Genomic DNA, 16410 nt, shown 5'->3' with positions numbered 1-16410 from the left:
GGGCAGTGGGATATAGGACCTTCCTGCTAAATTGCTGGTCCAAATTGGGCCTTAGTCAATCTCTTACAAAGTTGTCAACACCCAATGACCTATATGAAATGAGTTGGTAGCTTCAGTCTGGTTCCTAGAGAGGTGTGCACATCAGAAGAGCAATCAGCTGGCACTAATTGGCACCCTGGCTAGCAGCCTCAGCAGAGAGCCAAAGGTCTGTAGAGGAAGGGAGAGTGAAGTGCTCTCTCAACCTTAAAGATGGTCCCTCTGGGTCGAAGTTTAGGGCACGTTTGTAATAGCATATGTGGAATTTTGCTGTGCATCTTGTAATGCTAGACCTGAGCTATGGCTAGGGAACGGCACTCCTCAGGGCTTTTGTAGGCCATTTTGAAAGCTACCGGGCATTTTAAACTCTGAAATCACTTCAGCTTTCCTTCAGACATAAACACGAAGAGAACGTTCACTAAGCAATAGTCTGATAATCTGAGGTGTCGAGTGATGAATAACCACTCCAGTTGAGGGATTGCACTGGAAAAGGGAAAAAGAGGGTGTGTGTATTCCTTAAAGACAAAACTTTCTCATGTCCATGCCCAGCATGTGTAAGTACCTTTGCTCTGCCAATTTTTCTATTTGTTAGGCCAGAAAGGGTATAAATGAATGCTGCTTAAATATTAAAAATACATTGATTTTTGAGTAGGTTTGTGAAGTTCTGTTTATTATAAAAGCATAGTAACACATGGTCTTCCTACATTTGGAATTGTTCCTAGATCATGATAATGTCAGAAAATGTATTATGGATTATTATCTTCCCAGAATCCTTGCATTTAAGAAGTTTATTTCTTGTATTGTTGTTCTGTTTGCAAAGTTTCAGTCATTCAGGCAGGGTGGAAATAACATCATGAACTTGAAGCCATCAGCCCATTCAGCATGAATAGGGTCACTGAAGTAGCACTAAATTAAGAAATGAGTAATGTACTTACCTAGTATTTTAAGCCAGGCAGTCAAAGGTGATAAAATATATTGTCCAAATTAGAAGTTGAGCAAATTTTCTTTACCTCCATTTACCCTTGAAGATACAAATGACTAACAAGCAGCAATGACAAATGTTTGGTTGTTTGCTAAGCAGAAAAAATACATTCATTTTATGGAGGTTAGCTTGTTTCACAAAACATTTAGTGCTTTCAGAGAACAGTTTTTGTCCACATACGTGTTGTCCTTACTGATAAGATGAAATGAAGGTTCTGCACAGGACATGCATACTTCAGAAATCAGAGCATACTTTTTTTTTCCTCCACAGCTCTGCATTACCACAATTACCAACGACCTGCAGCTATCCCGCTCCACGACTCCTCGCCCCCCCCCCCCCCAATCATATAACAAAAGAAACCAGTATCACAGCCATAACTGAAATACTGGAGTTCTGAAAGTAACACCCTTTTTGAGTCATACAGCAGCCCCCTTTCACTACCTCCATGCTCTCTCACTGAATGACGTGGTGCACATTTATCTGACAGACTAAAATTGGAATACCACAAAAAATAAGGCAGTATTTGCATCCCTGAGCATGGGAATATCAGCTGTTGTGAAAAATTGATGAGCTTGGAGATAGACTCTGCCCTCAATATTGCTACGGTCCGATGCAAAAAATCACCCTGAGTAATGCTGTATGCTTGCGTTTTAATGGTTTGCACTGAAACACAGCGGTGCTCTAAATGTATAAAGTGTTACCATTTGCAAATTCCCACCTGTCCTTTGTGTTTCCGGAAATAGTATCCCTGGCTGCAGTCTGGACGTTGCCCCAGGTGGTGTCTGACTCTTAACCCAAATCAAACAGTAGTTGTTCAGGCTCTGTCTGGCTCTCATGCAGTGGACAGGGAAAACACAACAGCCTTCTAGTTACCCCTTAGTAAGCCCAGGCAAGGATTTCCCTGAGGAAATCTTCAACCTGTTTTCCTCATAGGCCTCTAGGGTAAGGTTTTAGGGTCACAGTCCCCATTGCCTTCCCTATTGCAGCACGGTCCAGCACACATGATGAGCAGGCTGCACACTGTGAAAGCATATGATGGAAGTTGTACTATGAAGAGAACAAGCACAGGCTTTCATTTTTCCTTTTGCTGGCAGTATCTTGGTAATATACAACTCTGGAGCTGTAAATGGTTTGCCAGCAGTTGAGATGTGGTCTGCAATCTAGCTCTTAGGACCACTGGCAGGATTCTGTTATTTCGGAGTAACTCAGATCCCTGGCTGATGAAACAAAAATCCCATAGGGTTCCTCTAAGGCTGCCATCAGAATGGCTGCAGGTCCCAGCTGTATGCTCTCCTCAGCTCACTGCAGCAGCATTCCTGCAAGCTGTGATTGTAGTCTGCTCATGAGCTGCCCCTGGAGTCTTCCCCCATCCCATCAGTTCCTCAAGGCATGGGGCACGGATTCAGGCTTGCAGAATCAGGAATTCTCCAAAGGTATTAAAACAAAACTGTTAAACACTGATAATTCCTGCAGAATTGCTGGCTTAACCCTGGTAACCCTGTGCTTAGGACTGCAGCTCTTGACACTGCAAGAGGTGACAGACTCCATGTCTGTAAAATCAGAGAGGTTCTGGCTCAGATACAAAGAAAAGACTGAAAATATGACAGTGCTTGAAGGTGTGCGCAAACAGCAACAAGCACTCTAGGCAGTATGGACTGCCCTGCTTGATTTTGTATCACTGCCTTCCAAGTGCAGGGGTTTATGCCTGAGACACCCATTTATTTGATCCAGACTTGAACCTATTTATTTGCCCTTTTAGCCTGAACTTTCACTGTCATCGTCTTGGAACCTAATGAAAATAGTGATACGTATTGTGGACCTGAGCAACAAGCAGTATCTTCTGTGAAAGGGACAGAGAAGCCCTGTAAAAAAAATAAATGGTTCAGTGTTATGAAAACCAAATAACAATAACTAGTAATTTTGACTAATTTAAGAGAATAAATTATATGTTTATTTTGGAGAAAGATTTTTGGTATTAAGAACTGTTACAGTGAGAATGCTGGTAATGGTGTACTTTCTGAAAGATGGAACCAGCTAACAAGAAAGATCTCTAATACCTGTGCGTATGAATTGTTACTCTCTTCTGTAACAGTCTTATTTTTGAATGCAACATAGTTCAGCTGTTCTAGTTCTCTTTCCTAATTGATTAAACTAAGCAGTGTAACTTTGCGCTTTCAGATTTTTGTATGAACCCCATGCCATCTCCAGAAAGTCATGTTAATCCTAGGGAGGACCAAAAAAATCTACTAACATATGCACACTGCCAAAATAAATGATGGCTGGATTCCTAAGCTAATCTTAGCCTTTGATCTTGTGTATCAGAAAATTTATTTGGTAAAGTAGTGATGAAAAGATTTCTGACCATTCTGAAGTATCAGCTGCAAATAGACTAGACTTACTGATTTTCAAGATAAATCAGGAATTTATTATTTTTCCCTCCCTTTCCAATCCTCAGTAAACTCCATAGAAAGCTTTATAATAAAGCAATTCAGAAAGTAGCAATAGCCATTGTTTTTCTGGCACTTATAACTTTGTACGCGAAATTGCACGATATGTCAGTGTGGAAATCTGTGTTGTTACCTCTGAAAGTAACGGCAGAAAGAGATGGCAACTTTTGTCTTACAGTTTTTACTCATTGGGTATGTTTTTTCCTTCTTTCCTTGATCTACAAAAAAAGTTCACAATTCATGGTGCTTCTGTGCTCAAAGAAAATAACATAAAAGCATTATAATGACGCATGGTCATGTCTTTCTTGCAGTGGATCTCCCGCATGGAACTTGGTCTATTTTTTTCTACATTCTACACAAAAGATCCCTCAAATAGCACTGTTTATTCTCTGGTTATTACTGATCTTGCTTTGAGTTGCTCCCCCACTTGCCTTTTTGTTGCATGGAACTTTCCTTTTCTGGCATTTCCCGTTGACTTCATATTTTCAAATGTTTTTATGGTTTCATATTTTAACTGATTTATGGTGGATTTTTCAATACTGTAGAAGATGTCCTTTGATTTTTAACACATAGGGAAGTTTTAGTGGAACTCTGAAGGAGTCACTGAAACTTGATCTTTGAGTCTGTGTTAGATCCTTTCTGAGGAGGGGTTGGTTTTTTGATTTATTGTTTTTTTGGTTGTTGTTGCAGGGTTTGTTTTAAGTAAAATACAGCCTGCATTTTGCAAAACACAATAGCACGTTCTTGTTTCAGGACTTTCTGATGTTTACAGCCACACACAAAAACAAAACTTAAAGGCTTTTAATAGTTACTGTGCAAAAGCTATATGATAATGAAGTCCATGCTTGAAACAGCTTATACTCTAGACAGAGATTTTACAGATCAGAAACTGGGGTACATAAAGATTAAGTTGTTTCATTAAAGATTAAGGATATCTGGGGTGGAGCTCTGCTCAGATCTTGAGACTGTTTCAAGACTTTTCTTCTTTCTTACAAGTGTGGATCATCATGGCCTCATCTGCTACGGTAGGAATTGCATTTATTGAAGGAAATTCCAAGTTCTCACTATTCTGTGGAGGGTTGTCACCGCTATGTTATTCCTTTTGTTGGTATGTTCTGTCTCTGTCCTGTCTGTTTTGATCAGTGGTATGGAAGAGTGTAGTACAGGCCTGAACTCAACCTACCGAACAGTCCCATCCCTTCCTGCAGAGGCAGAGTGACTGCAGACAGAATGACCAGATGGGAAAGGTTGCCTTGCCTGTCCACACACTGTCCAGCCAGACCCTGCTGCACTGGGTGTGGAGACAGCTTCCAGTATGTCAGACTGCTGCTGGGCAGAGGCCAGGACCCCTTTGGAAGGCAGAAGGGTGTTGCGGTTTCCACAGGTATCACAAGGCACAGAAGAAAAGGCAAGAGCTTCCAGCTGTGGTCCCTAACCTTGCTCAGGCCTTGAGGGGAGAAGGAGGAAGGGGCATGCCTCCTGTGTGTCTGTCACCAGCAATGGCTTGCCTCGTTCACGCAGTTGTAGTTTGTGACGATGTTTCCAAGCTGGAAAACTGATTTCCTTGTCGCTAAGTGTGGATCAGCTTCAGACTGCAAATCTGAGTTGATGGAGTCCCAAACTACTCCTCTTTGCCAAGCTGTATGGAGAAGGTATTCTTTTGCATGCACTTGAACGCAACAGTAGTGAAAATCTTTTAAAAGATTAATAGCAATTAAAATAATATTAAGCATAATCAGTAATCGATTAGTAAAGAATTGTTCCTTGTTGTTTCTTCTGTACTAGTGTGCTTGATAGGTATCAGGTGGATAAAATATATCTGCTTGTGGTGTCTTTGTCCCCTTTCTAGTTTTTTCGGTTAGCTCATGATTTTATTTAATGGAAGAGTCACTTCTCACATATTGGCTTGACAATTTACAAGCATTTGTTTGTGCTGAATTAAGCACATTTCTAAACTTTGTATGTTGCTGCTGACAGTTTGGGGATTGATTTTTATCCCTAGAGAGATGCCTTTTTGTCTTTAAGGCAAATTGAAGTTGACTGCTGGAGCATTCCCTGGTAAGAGAGAGAATCTACTTTAGGGATATTTTTCTACTGAGAATTCATTTTTAACTGAGAAGCTTCAGCAAGGTCATGTTTTCCATGACACACACACACAAAAAAAAAAAAAAAAAGGAAAAAAAAAAGAAAAGTTCACAGACGAAGTAGCATTTAATTTAGAGAAAATAAACAGGAGCAAATATTACCAAGCTTTTTTTGCCCCTGTAGTTCTCTGTCAGGGAAATGTGCCTAGATATGCAGTAGGTAACAATTTTCCAGACTTTTATTCTCCAAGCACATGTTAAATGCTGGTGTGGGCAACGTCAGAAAGAGGTTTTACCCATCCATGTTTTTTCATGTATGTTATGAACTTAAATTTTAAAAATTCTGTAACGTTTTCTGGGACATTCAGATACTTTCAAGAACAGATTCACTGCTTGTCCACACTGGCAACATAGGGTAGGGTTTGCAGACGTGAATGGATAAATGTAATGAGCTGTGTGTGAAGATGCAGGATCTCCAACAAAGAGGTGCTTTAGGAAGTCTTTACATCAAGTAGAGCTAGATACTCTCTTTTTTACAGTAGACTCTGTGGCTGGACATGCAGAGCTAAGAGTTACCTTCTAAACTTTCTTTAACCTATATCCACTCATCCTTTGCTCCCTTCATCCCAGTCAGCCTGGCATAGTTTTTTGGATACAAACGTATTGTTGCTATATTGACAGGGATGCTGGGGTTCATTTATGTATCTCTCCCTTCAAGGTCTTTTTGGCAGTAGATTTGTTTTATAGGAATATCTTTTACAAATATAAATACTGCTAAAAAACCCCAGTGTCTATGTATATATCTGGTCTGTTTTATGTGGTCAAAATGATTGTTACCTCACATCTGAATAGCAAAGCTGAATCTGACCATCCTGGCCAATGGGCAGGTCTAGTGGATTTTTTTGTGGTGGTACCTGTCAGGTTACTGGTGAGGTGATGGACAGACCTCATTAAACTCTCATTTAATGCTTGTCTCTGGAATGGCTGCACTCTCTTTAATCTCCATTTTTGCTTTCACCCATACTTCTAAGACCCAAGTGGCTTAAAAAAAACCAAAAAACAAAAAACCAACCTTAGTCCTTCAATTAGGTACCAGATGACAAACTCAAACCTACTTGTTTTCATTTCCTGGAAATCACACCAGCTGAAGCAAGTTTTCCACCACAATGCACCTGAACAAGTTGTAAGAACAAATTTCTTCAAAAAATCTTATCCTGCTGGTTATAAAATCTTCAAAGGAGCTGCAGGTCTCACAGTCTTCCATTAAATCTTCACTGAGATCTTTTCATCAGCTTTTTCACACATTTGAGTCCTAAAAATTAGAGTTATCTTGGTATGTTTCTGGAGACTTGGCTATCAATTGCCAGAATTTTCATTTGCCTCTTTGATCTTTGTTATCCCTTCTCAGATTCTTCCTGTAATATTTGTGAGTTCTCTTAGTAGCTACTGGATTAAGACATTTGCAAAAACCAAGAAACAAAATTTAAATATTCATTGTACTAAAAACCAAACCAAAACAAAAAGGCACTTTCACACTTGTACAAGTATCTTGTATACACAATGGAAAACACTTGGCTGGTGTGTAAGACGGGGTAGGTGAGGGAGGAGAGGAAGGAGGGACTGATGTTGCTCGGTTGCAGCTGGTGAGCAACATCCCAGAGCTACCACGCTACCAGATCCAGAGGGCAGCCCAAACAGCAAAGAACTCACATTTTCTGCTATGTTCTCAATCCCTCAGTTTTGTTAATCTATTTTGAAGCTTTTACTCAACTTGACCTTGGAGCTTGAATCTTTTCTTGAAAAGAAGTTATCTTTAAATTAGATCATAGCATTTATTAATTGTGTGAAAGTCCAAGCAATCACAGTGTCTCACTTTCTCTTGCTTTTTGTTGCAGCTAGACCAGTTAGATGTTGATTTTTTTGAACTTTACCTTTTCTACCTTAATCAAGCTTGTTTCTGTTTTGTTCTTTTGCTTGAAGTCTTCTGGTGTTTAGAATGCACTTTGTTCTCAGTCCTTTTCCATTTTGTGTACGATTATGCACCTAATTAGAGGTAATTGTTTCCTTGTTCCTAAGCACCAGCCAAACAAGCAGATCTCAGCTATATGGGGGGGCTCCATCCTAGGAAAAGTGTAGCAAAGGCTGATAATTTTGTATTTATCTCTAGCTCTTTCATTGTTCTGTAGTTGCAACAAATGTGCCTTAGGTGTGTTCTACTTAACTGCACTAAGCTGTGGAAAACACGGAAGCTTGTGTATTCTGAGTCGCCAAAGAATAGTGGCATGAATGTTATAACGCTGTCACAAAGGTTGTCAGGGAGGATTTTTTTTTTTTAACAATGTTTTAATATTCATTAGCTTTGTATCTTGTTCTTTCTTGGCTTTTATTTGTAATTAAGAATAAATGCATAATTTTACTGATTTTACTGCAACTTTTTCAAACATTAGAGTGCCAGGAATGAATTTTTATATATTATCCAGGATTTAGACAAGATATTTAACTGGGTCTGATCATGACAGAATGCAAATTTCCATTAATTAAGTTTGTAATTCTGGATCAGGAGGAGAACAATTTATAGAGGCAGGGGTAGGAGGAGTACTTTAAGTATCGGTGCATGGCGAATGAGTTGCACAGCTTCCGTTATCAAAAGGAGCTGCATGTCTAATCCACCAGACTTAGTACTGAAGAAAATGTACCCTGGGATGTCAGGTGTTAAGGGGAAGAATGGGCCTCTTACGTTCTTTGCACTTACAAGCCAGCTGTAACCTTTTGACTCTCCCTCTCTTTCTCTTCTTGAGTTTTGTTTCCTGAAAGGAAAAGGGAGTGGGGGAAGGCAGGGGAAGAAGGCTTAAAGAGTGGAAGATCTGTTTCAAAGTACTGTAGTGTATTTGCAAGCTTTTCCTTTTTTTTTCTGGAATTAGTTTTGTTTTGATTTCTTAAAGAAGCTGTTGCTTTTAATGTAGAGTGTTTAGAGCACGGCTTAAGATATGAATGTCTTACTGAGTACCGCTATCAACACTATAAACTTTACAAGTTCTTCCACAAGTGTTTTGCACATAGCTTTTTTATCTGACTAAAATGAATATAATTTAATTTAAAAGCATAATAGAGGAGGAGAGCTAATTCCCTGAATTAATGTTACAGGTATCGCTTTTTATATTAACCAGTGTTATGCAGAAAAAGAACCACCCAGATAAGAAAACCCTTTTATTCACAAAAGATCCCCTAACGCAGCATGATCATATATTGATCACACTTAACTCGGATGCGTTCCAGGCCTGAAGATCTGCATATACAAAGAAAAGTTTGTATAATACTTGCACATTTGATCTCCTTGCTATCTCTGAGTTAGTAAGTGTGAAAATTTTGCGTGCAAGAAGGAAGATGCATGCGCCCTAGGTGATGATTTATTTGTTAATAAAATATGTATGTAAATATGTATGTAAAAAGTGTGAAAGCATATATGACAGCTAGAAGGAAAAAAAAAAAGGCTAATTAAGGTAGGTAACTCCCAGACTCATGACTTTTGAGAAGAAAGAGCATAATTTGGAAAAATACGTGAAAACTTACATTATCCTTCCTTGAAATACAGTCTGTTCTGGGCTGATGCTTATTAGAATGTAAAAGTGTGAACACTAGGTTGGTGTTTACTTTTATTCGTTAAAAAGAGTCTCACTCATAGGAGAGTGCCCTGACAATGCTGAAGGAGTTTTATATATTTCTGGCTACCATCTTTGGTTTGAGGACCATGTCCTTCTAGCTTTGCATCTTTCTTCATTAGAGATTATATTGAAAAGGCTCACATTGGCTTTGCTTAGCTGAAATGGAGTGGTGCCAATAGAGGTGTAATTTTACAGCCAGCAATCAGGAAAAGGAAGAGCCCTTAGCCAGGGGACTCAATAGTGCCAGGAGGAGCCATTATTCTATTACTATTTCCAGTGTGGAAGCATTGTTTTAAGTTACATTAAAAACATCCTTTGAATTTCTTTGTTACTTGTGCTGTAAATTTTCCATATCAACCTTTCTAAAAGAAAGGTGTGTGAATCTATAATGTATACTCAAATGGAGTGCTTGGGGTGCATCTTGCTTTAGGAATTGTAGGTTAAACTGAAACCTGAAATTAACAGTAACTCCTCTGACCGAGCCTGGAAGTTCACGGAGACTGGCCAAACGTGGGGTCAGTTCTCCATTTCTTAACACTTGCTGGGAACAACACTCTAGGCAGCCTGTCTCCAGACAGACACTTTTTCCCATTTTTTTCTACTATTGGGGACCCCAACCACTTGTCATTTAAGGGCCCAACCCTGTAAGCTTTCTAGAAACCTTACATTTAGTTGGTTAAAAGAGAGAATTAACTATATATCATGTATATTCATGTGCATGGATTGGCATTTATCTCCTGGAGATTATGTGTATGTTGAAGCTCATAACAGATTTGAATGATGTTTTGGGAGATTTGATGTAGATAGTTTCCTTGGTTTTGGTTACTCAGAAGTCCTGTAGCAATAAATATTTTATATTCAATACTGCTTTAATTCCAATATGTATAGCATGCACTGTGAGGCAGTATTGTAGGGATACATATGCTGAATATTATTCTCACATTTTATTGATAGACTTGAGTAGGCAAAGGCTTTACATCTGTGAGACAAGTGATAAAACAATGTCTCACAAAAGATAAAACGATGTCTCACAAATCATTCAGGCAGTCTAAGACACAAATAGGAACAGAACCCAAATATCCTAAATCCCAGTGCAGTGTCTTAATCCTGAGTCCATTTTTTTTTTTTTTCATTCAAAATTAAAGTTTCTATGATTATTATTTCTACTGCCGGGGCTTTCCAAGGATTTGAATGTGACCTAATTTATTAAATGCTGTCTTATGTGCAAGACAGAAGCAAAATCCTTACCTCAGGGCACTTACTCAGTGGCCCTGATCCTGCAATCTGATCTCTGGAATGAATGTCTGAGCTAACACAAGCCATGCTGCCTGTTCAGAGAATTTGACTGGGATTTTAATGGAGAAGAGACATTTAGATTGCAGGTTGTCTACAACATCCTCAATGAATTTCAATACATTATTGCTACTTTCCTATAATATTATGTGTTTCCCTGAATCCTTTACAAGCTTTTGTGTAGCTGTTGCTCAGTTACCTTAAGTAAAGTTTGGGCTGAACAGGTTTTTTTCGACTAGGTATAAGCCTTGATCTGTGGCTCTGCTTAAAGATGCTTTGCGATGCACCTTGAGATTAAAGTGCATTGCCCCTGCAGTGCATTGATCTTGTCTGGCCCAGAAAGGGGTTGTCATAGCTCTGCTTTTGAAATCAGGACTCCCTCATGGGTTTTCCCAAGGCATCATCTCCATGTCATTGGGTTGGCAGGATATGAAGCTGAGGGTCTTTTTGAAGTTTTCCTGCACACCAAGGGGTGTAAACTTGTTGTGCGGGAGTCATGGTAAGTTACACCCTCTTCTCCCTGTGTGTTCAATGCAGGGTAACTTACAGCAGTATTTAAATATTCCAGACCATTTTAAAAAGTAAATTATTTGCTTTGTTATGCTGGAGTATTAAAATGAAGAATGGAATCCAAATGCTCAGAACTCATTTCTTGCAGAGGACTGAAATACGTGGTCTGAACTTCATGAATTAATTAAACAGTCCTATAAATATCTATTCCTTTGCAGCTACAGACAATAGTCTTATTTTAGGAAACACGATCATGTTCTTCATCAAATATCACTCATGCCGGTATTATGTAGTTTTTGCATAATTGTAAAGCAAATATCACTTTAAAGTCTGCTTGTGAATCTCACATTTCAATCTCTTTTTTTTTTTTTTTTTTTTTTTTAAGTACAAAAAAGTTAGTTTCCTGCACCAAATGATTTGTTATTGGAAAAACAAAGTAGCATTTCTCTACTCAAAACTCTTCCTCCTGCAAAACTGTGGCACATGGGAAATATTTTCCAGCTTGCAGAGTTTATTTGATTTTGAACAGTTTTGGTTATGTAAGTTTTAATAAGTAGCTTTGGTGTACCCCTAAAGGCACACCCCACACACTTATGTTGTGTGACCTAGGGTCACAAGTAATGGCTGCAAGCTAATTGATTGAGAAAGGCTTGTCTGACTGGGCCCCTTTGAGTCCTCCCTTTACATTCCTAAATTTCTGTAAAGGAGGCACTGGCAGCTTCGCCTGGCGAGAGGAGGGGTTGGGGGAAAGGGAGGAAGTTTCTCAGTTTCTGATTATGCGCAGAGTTTCCTTGTACTGAGCTTATGTTCTCCACCCACTACTTAGAACTCCTTAACAACTTAAAGCTTTATCCCTGTGAGTACCAGAAAAGTGATCTGAGTATTTATTGAGCAGGGAGAACAAACTGCTTGCTCCAGGCAGGGAGAAAGCTTATGGAAATTATATTAGACCTTCAGCAAAGTGCACAGCTGCATCATACAGAAGCTGAGACTCAAACTGACAGGCAAATAAGCCAGATCACGGAAGGGGCCTCTGTGTGGCAGCTCTGAGCTACCAAGTGTTGGACAACTAGGCAAAAAGTGCAGTGGAACAGGGCAGAAAATAACACACTAACTTCATGCAACTGTTGCTTTTTATGGTGAGTCCAGATTTGAAATGTTTTTGGTTTTTTTTTTTGAAATGTAGTTATTTTTGTTGCTTCTAAAAACCCTTCCATTTTACCACAGCAATCCTTTTGCAGAGCTCATTGTGTTACAGATTATTTGTCCGGATGTGCACTTCAGTTCTGAATTACACAGAAGCGTACAGGGATAGTCCTTTCCTTGCTGCTTGCTCTGTCTTTTGCTTTTGCTTTCTTCAGGAGACAGGTCCCATTTCTAAAGGCACACTGCATGGCTTCTGATTTGGAAAGAAACAGTTTTACAGCCAGCACTTAGTGTGCAGCTGCATATAGGTGAATAAGTGAACATAATTTCTGTGCACACTTTTCTGCAGTTTGTGCTTTGTGGCACCTCTCCATTGCTCCTTATTCTGCTTCCTTATCTTGAGAATGTATGGCACGGTCACTATGAAAAGAGCTTTGTGTTTGAATTCCTGGTGAGTCGAAGGGTCAGGGCCTATGAGTTATCTGCCTGCCAGCAAGACTCATTGCTGTGTCCCTTTATTTTTCAAGCTGAAATAGAAAAAACATGTGTCTTCATCCCTTTTTTATAAACGTATTTTGAATTCAGGTTTTACACGCTGTTTGTGTGTGCTTTGTTCTTTTGACAAACTTGGGGTTTGGGGGGAAGCCAGTTTTATTCTATCCATACTTATTTTATTTACTCAAGCCTTCCTGCAGCTTTTTTTGCATTCCTTTGTTGTGATACACATAAATTTTTCTTAAAACAAGATTCAGTGATTCTGATTTCTGCTAAGGGAATAAGGATTTATACTTGGATACATATTTCCATAAATACCAGGGAGCTATCTAAATTTTAGGTAAGTTGTAAAATTACAGAAAATAAGGCTTTTGTAACTTTTGTCTCGCTTAAGGAGGGAAACACAATCCATCTGGACTAGTTCTTTAACAGATTGTGTTAGATACACTAGTCATCTACTCTAATGGTAATAAATATGATCTGAGCTATAATATTATTTCAGTTACTGACTTTGAAAAAGCTGCTTTATTAGCACAGCAACAGAATTAAACATTGCATGTTGACAGTAACATTAGAAATATGTTTGCAAAAACTGCTGAGTGGATGAAATTTAGAGCAATAAATCATCGAGGCATGTCAAAGTTACTCTGTATGTGATGTTTTAAGCTGTCTGTAATTTAGAGGAAAAATGAGTGGTTTTCCTCCAGCAGAAGTGTGATTCTGTATAAAATCATCTTTATTGTATCTTTCTCGAAATAAATAGCTTTCTTTAAAAAAAAATAAAATCACCAAAGTCAGAAAGTGCAAGAAAAGTCTGAGAATTATGTAGCAGTTATTCAGAGCTAAAGGGAAAAATGTTCTTTGATAGAATAATTCTGATATACAACGTAAGAAAATCATCAGATGAACTGTACACAGAGGGTACAGTCACAACTTGTTTCTTGACCTGTCTTCCTAAGTTTGTATGCTTATCTGAAACTTACTAGCAGTTAGCAGGAAGCCTGTTTTAAAAAATAAGGTGATGCTTCAGATCTGTGTTGTTCTGACATTGCAGTCCCTTTCAAGTGCAGAAGTTCATGTTGTTCACCTATTGTGTCCATTCTTATTTGCCAGTTCGAGATCTTGAGTTTACCCATCAGTTTTGAAAATATTTTCCCCCCATCCCTTTCCTTTTTAAGACTGTCTCGAAGAAATGCTAACAAGTACGGATTTGAAGGCAATGCTGCACTATAGGATGATCTAAATGGACTTGATAGTTCTTGTTTTCTTACTGTGAATTGAATTCCTATCTGTTTTGACTTGGGGTAAACTTTAGACTTTCTACAAGAAAATTCTTGGCTGTGCCCTTGGCACAGTTAAGGGTGTGCTTTTCTTTTAAGAGTTTCAGGGTTCACTTTGAGGGAAAGAAATGTGCTCTCTTACATAACACAAATGTATGACTTTTTTCTTTGGCTATGCTGTGATGGAGGAATACCTGCTGAAGCACTTTACAACCTTAAAAACTGAAAGAAAAACAAAACTTTGAGGAGGTGGTCTCTTCTCAGCTTTGGTGGGCTGGACTGCTGGGGAGCCAGCCACCTCCTGGTGGTCGCATGGCACTTGGGGAGCAGGGGCTGGTGGGTGCTCGCATGCAGCCACCTCCTCCATAGCCACACAAACAGAGGATCAGCCTTTTCTGTGCTCTGGGGTTTTCATTGGCAAAATAATGCACCAGTGGTGTTGTGACACCAGATTAGAGGATTATGAAACATTTCTTCATGCTCTGATGACCAACCTGATGAAGGGGAAAGGGCTTAATGAGGAGGCGAAGAATTTACTGAGGACTTTATGCCTGTATCTATCGTTAAAAGTAGAATATCTGCTCCCAGTAGCTGCGTTCTGTGATTCATGGAAGCCCCTACAATAATGATATGAATGATGATTAACCGTGTTCTTACTGACCATTGGAAGACTGACACAATATAATGTGACTGGCAGGAAGTTTAAACATCAATAGTGTATTTCCAAATACTATTTTCTCTTGGAGAAAATCAAAGAATCATGAGCTCAGACTGTATACTGGCTTTTTACATTCTGACACCAGTTAGAGAAAAAAGTGGTTTTGAAAAGATTAAAACACAGTTGCTTTTTAACTTTCATTTATTTAGTCAAGTTTAGTCAAGGAGGAACCAGATTTGTTTTGCGAATAACATAGAAAAGTGATTTTGGAGGTTCACTTTTAGGTTTGTTCTGTAGTTCTATGTGGAAGGAGGAAAAACTTTATTTACTAGACATGTTCATTTTATTGACATCTGTACATTACAGAAACAGGTCTCCACAGTACCTATGGATATCTTTACTGTCACATGAGAAAGGGTGGGAATTCAGGACTAAGTTGATTTTTCTGTCAAAGGGAGGAACTAGTCTGTGCTGTCACAGCAAGGTGATATCTATACTGAGAGATGAAGGAAAATTGACAGGAACAGAACTGTAGCACTCATGGTGTCAGTGAATCGCAGTGTTGGTAAGACAAACTGAGAAGAAAAAAAACCCACCTATATTATATCCTAGCAATTTTTAAACAGTTTATTTTTAAAAGAATTTTTTAAGATAAAGACAGAAAAAATTCTGACATCTTCTCAGCTACAACTTATGATCACATTTTAAAGTTCTTTTGTGACTGTGATTACTTGGGCCTTAAACTTCTTTGATCTCCAAGCTTTATCAATTCAGGAACTGTAGATCTGTTTTAGGCGGGGAGGGCGGGGGAATATCTACAACAACAGTATTGCAATATTGGAGTTTTGGAGTTCAGTAAGTAAGGGAGCAAGAAACAGAAAATGTACACATGCTTGTCCATGAAAAACAAAAAAAGAGAGCAGAGATCTGGTCTTTGGAATACCCAAGCTGACTTTAATTTCCTGCAACATATTTAAACCATCAGCAGAAGACTGTCCCAAAAGGTAACAATGAAGGTGAAAGTGCAGATGAAAGGAGAAACATTTGCCTTGTGATTTAAGTGATTGCAATACATGGGTAAAAACGAATGGGCACAGAGAATAAGCAGAAGTAATCGGATATGAGGATAGGCACAGTGATAAGGCAGAAAGGAACTTAAAGAGCAAAACAGAGGAGATCTAAAAGCAGAAGAAAGATGGCATGAGAGAGGAGAGATCTAAAAGTAGAGGAAAGATGGCATGGGAGAGGAGAGATCTAAAAGTAGAGGAAAGATGGCATGAGAGAGGAAACCCACCCTCTCTAAAACTGTCCGTCAGTCACTGAGGTGGGCCTGTGCCTTGGCAATTGTCAGCTGACATGCAGTCGTCTGGCTTCAATAAAGGAAGAGACAAAATACTGAGGAAAAAAGTAGGAAGAACAAAGGCAAAAGTGCTGGCTTTCTCCTGGTTTGTTTAGAAGCATTTCCACTGCTGGCATTCAGTTTCATACCTGAAGTAATAAATTCACCCAAGAAAAAAAGACTGTTCCTTCCAAAATTAGGGTCACATAATGGTTACATAATGGAGGGTTGCATCTGCTTTGACAAGTTGATTTTTGAGCAGAGGTTAAGTTTCTTTTTTCAGCTCCAACAGGATTCCAGCAACTTTTAAAAATTTTTTGTAAAACCCTTTGGAAGGTCTTTTGGCAATTCTGATTCTTGGATCTGGGAAAGATGCAAGCCATTTGCAGCATGATACATGAGACAATAGACAACAGGCTATCAGTGAAGTGAAGGGCAAAAGAAATGGCAATGGATTTTCCTTTACCTCTGCTCTGAC

General features: G+C 39.0%; 1 long non-coding RNA gene across 3 annotated transcripts in view; it reads left to right on the top strand.

Moving 5' to 3' along the window:
• The window catches only part of LOC130145095 (uncharacterized), a 300065-nt gene that overhangs the window by 44615 nt on the left and 239040 nt on the right, over positions 1-16410 (top strand). The window contains exon 1 of one of the 3 annotated variants that reach the window (XR_008820371.1): positions 11777-12153. The exons of 1 other annotated variant lie outside the window; for it this stretch is intronic. This is a non-coding gene — a long non-coding RNA (uncharacterized LOC130145095). Of the gene's footprint in view, positions 1-11776; positions 12154-16410 lie in introns of those variants that run through there. One more of the 3 variants, XR_008820370.1, reaches the window with a different exon arrangement.

This window comes from Falco biarmicus, chromosome 2 (genome assembly GCF_023638135.1).
Source record: "Falco biarmicus isolate bFalBia1 chromosome 2, bFalBia1.pri, whole genome shotgun sequence".
In the NCBI taxonomy this organism is placed as follows: domain Eukaryota; kingdom Metazoa; phylum Chordata; class Aves; order Falconiformes; family Falconidae; genus Falco; species Falco biarmicus.
Note: the sequence above shows the minus strand (reverse complement) of the source record. Positions and strands in the feature narration are given on the sequence as shown.